Raw genomic sequence first — 3,942 nt, forward strand, 5'->3', positions numbered from 1 at the left:
TGAGATATATTATACCTGATAAGATATAAAAATACTATTAACAAAAGATAATATATCTTTGGATAAATATCCATCTCATAAAAAGGATTACGAAACTTTCAAGAAAAAAAATATTCATTTTGTCTTTTGATAATTAACTTTGTGAGATTGGTTAGTTTCTTTATCAATGATCTTTTTTTAAAATATGTTTATGTGACACATTAGTTACTAATATATCCTCTATTTAATTTTTATAAGTAAAAATAATTTAAAAATTACTAATATTTCTTAGTTTTACATAATAATTTTAGTCAATATATTTGAAAAAAATAACCAAAAAAATTAAAAAAAAAAAAACTAATAATTACCTCTTAAAAGACGAGACTCAATAAAATGAATTTGTTAATCCTAGTTAACTCTTAACACTAGTTAACTCTTAACCGATGAATCAACAGTTTAACATGCTATTTAAGCTTATTTCATTAATACAAAGAGAAAATATTGATAGAGGGATTAACCAATCTCACATAAATAAAGTTCAAGGGCCGGAAAGGGTACCTTGTTTTATTGAGAATTTCGTTGTCTTTCGAGATAATTGTCAAAGACTGTTTAAGATTTTTTTTTCTCTGTATCCTATTGTCATAAATATATGCTAGTGTGGCACCCTACCTCCAATTAGGGTTGGCAGGAGCACCCGAACCTGTGGGTACCCGAACCGCTTCTACCTAGTCGGAGTGGGTAATGACCCGACCTGGTGTACGGCGGGTTTTGTTCGGGGCGAGCGGGATCGGGTTTAAGGTGAACCCGCCCCGGGGTATATATATATACACTCTTAAGAATTAGGATTTTCCTCATATCCTCATACCCCCAGTTAGTCCAACTCTAGCAGAGAACCAAAGTCGTCATCTTTTCCACAGCCAAGCTCAGTTCTAGTCGTCACTCGCCATCACAGTTCTGGTCGTTGTCACTGTGCTGTCGAGCCTGTCGCCGTCACTGTGCTACCAAGCCTGTCGTTGTCGCTGTGCTGCCGAATCCTTTGCCGAGTCGCCGTCGCTGCGCTGTCGGGCCCGTCGCTGTCTATCCTCTAAACGTTGAAGCTTCCTGTGTCGCTGTCTTTCTCCTCTGTTTCTTTGTCTGTGGTAAGTTCCTTCCATCTCTCTCTCACATTATGAATGTGTGAATCTGCACTTTACTGAATGTTTGAATATGAATATGCAATTTGTGAATTTGTGTTTCAATTTTGTTTATATATGTACAATTTATGACTCAATTTTACATGTAATCTGCATTCAATTTTGTGTTTATATATGTGCTTCAATTTATATCTGAATTTGAATATGCACTTTACTTATGTGCATATTTGTATTGCAGAATGTTCTGAATCTGTACTTCATTTATGTGCATGCCCTTATTGCATAATGTTCATTTTTTATGTTTCATTTTAAATCATTATCAGTTTTGGGTTCTAATTGCTGATGTTGGAATGTTGCAAAAGTTTATATATGTTGATTAAAAATAAGGGCTTTTGTGATTTTATTTAGTTTATATATGTGTAATGAGTCTAAGTGTTTGTTTGGGCGTTATTATCTTGATAAAAAAAAAGATCTTTTTTTCAATTAAAAAAAAGATCTTTTTTTATTATTTAGCGTATTTGGCAAATTTCTAGTAGTAAAAGTAAAAACACTAGAAAAAATAAAAAAAAAAACATCTTTTTTGAGAAGCTGTAATTTACATATATTTTTAAAAGATCTTTTTTCTTTAAAAAAAAGATGTTTTTCATGTAATAAATAAACAAAAAAGTATTTTTATATTGTTATACCTAAACATAATTGATAAATAAAAAGATATTTTTGTATGAGATATCCAAACATAAAATTACTTTTACTTTTCTATAAGATCTTTTAAAAAAAGATAACTCGAAAAAAGATCTTTTCTTAGAAGTTCACCCAAACAAGCCCTAATTGCTATATTGTAATGGTTTGTTCATTTTTTTTTTCAATAAGTGCTTTATATATGGTTTGCTTAATTTTTTTAGTTTTTACAATTTTTTTAGTATAGGTCATTTAAGATTATTTCATGACTAGTAATGCTAGAGAAGACACACAAAATAACCGTGTTGCTCCTAATTAAGTTTTTAATTGTTATCTTTTTTTTTTATTTTTAGGTTTAAATTTTGACTTTCAAACTATTAATGATGATAAAGAGTTGGAAAATGATCAAAAATTAGATTGAAGACTTATTCCTATTTAATAATTTTTTTTATTATGGTGTTAAATTTATAGAGATCAAACACTAGTTTTTATTTTAATTTCATATTATTGGACATGGTATGAATTTTATGTTTGGATTTTAATTTACGTATGAATTTAAATTTTTATCTTAATTTATGTATAAATATGTAAATTTAAAATTGTTATTTAATTGTGATAGTGATGATAAGAATGGGACGGATATCCATAGAGACGAATTAAAATATAAGATTCTACTACTAAATGGGCAAATGATTCGATGGTCCTAGAACGTTTGGACATTAAATGGTCTCATAACAAAACATGTTTTTTAAATTTTTTAATAACGGCTAAATAGTTCTTATTTAATTTTAATTATAAATTAATCTTTTATATATTATTTAATTATAAAATCTATTTTTTATTTTATAAATTATTATTTTATTATTCATCTATCTATTTATTAATAATAAAAAATTAAAACAATAACAAATTAGATCTTCTATTAATCGTAATAAATATTTTGCAATCTTAATCGATCATAATTTTATCATTGATCCGTTACATACGTATTGGATTGAAAAAATCGTGTTTGTTAGAAATTCAACTGATTGGATACACAAATTGAATTTTGCAAGGCATGTTCAATCGATTGGTCATATTACCCAATCGATTTAAGTCTTCAAAGCAATATAGATTTTCACAATTCAATTGTGTTACCCAATCGGTTGAATTGTGCAATGCGTTATATGTTATGCTTCTTATCTTCAATTTTTAAGTTTTTATTTTGATTTAGATACTCTAATCTTATCTTTTCTTTAATATTAAGATTATAAATGGGTGAATAATCTGTTAACAATTACTCAATCCTACCATTAGAATCATTTATCAATCTGATTGATTATCAATTTTTTCATTGTTTTTGTTCATTGTTTATCCATCTACTTAATATCCAATTTTTTTTGTTTATCCATCTCTTTAATATCCAATATTTGTTCATCATTAATGGATAATCACGGCGATAGAGATTCAATGGATTTTTTCACTGTAGTGTTTAGAAAACAATCCATTGTTTTGATTACAAAATCGAGATTAGTCTCTAATTTTGCAATTCTTTGTTTCGATTCTTTATTCATGCAATTGATTGTGTAATAAAAAAATATTTTTTTATCTTTTAGTAATGATTTTTTTCTGAAATAAAATAAAACAAAAATATTATTTTCCAAAACCCAATTTTTCAACTTTAATTTTTCAAATACGAATTTTTTTTATACAGAGTAAGGCGAACTTCACTTCAAATTCTAAAATAAATGGCTCAAATTATTAATCTTCACAATAGACAATGGCAACCATTATAGGAGTACATAAGAGTACACATGAATAAGTCTTATTTTTATTGGAAAAATAATGATTTTTTTAATTTATAATGAAAAAAATTCTTGTTAAATACGGTTTATTACCGTGTAACTATGTATTTTTCAAATCGCTTTGATGATTTAAATAGATTGAATAAAGAAACCCCACATGCCGTGGAAAATTCAATCGATTGTGTATCAATTCTAATCGATTGAAGTTTAAGAAACCTGAATTTCAATCGATTGGTTTGTGCATCTAATCGATTGAATTTCTAACAAACACGATTTTCCCAATCCAATATATATGTAACGGATCAAAATATTTATTACGATTAATGGAAGATCTAATTTGTTATTGTTTTAGTTTTTTATTATTAATA

The sequence above is a fragment of the Arachis ipaensis genome, chromosome B09, assembly GCF_000816755.2.
Source record: "Arachis ipaensis cultivar K30076 chromosome B09, Araip1.1, whole genome shotgun sequence".
NCBI lineage: Eukaryota > Viridiplantae > Streptophyta > Magnoliopsida > Fabales > Fabaceae > Arachis > Arachis ipaensis.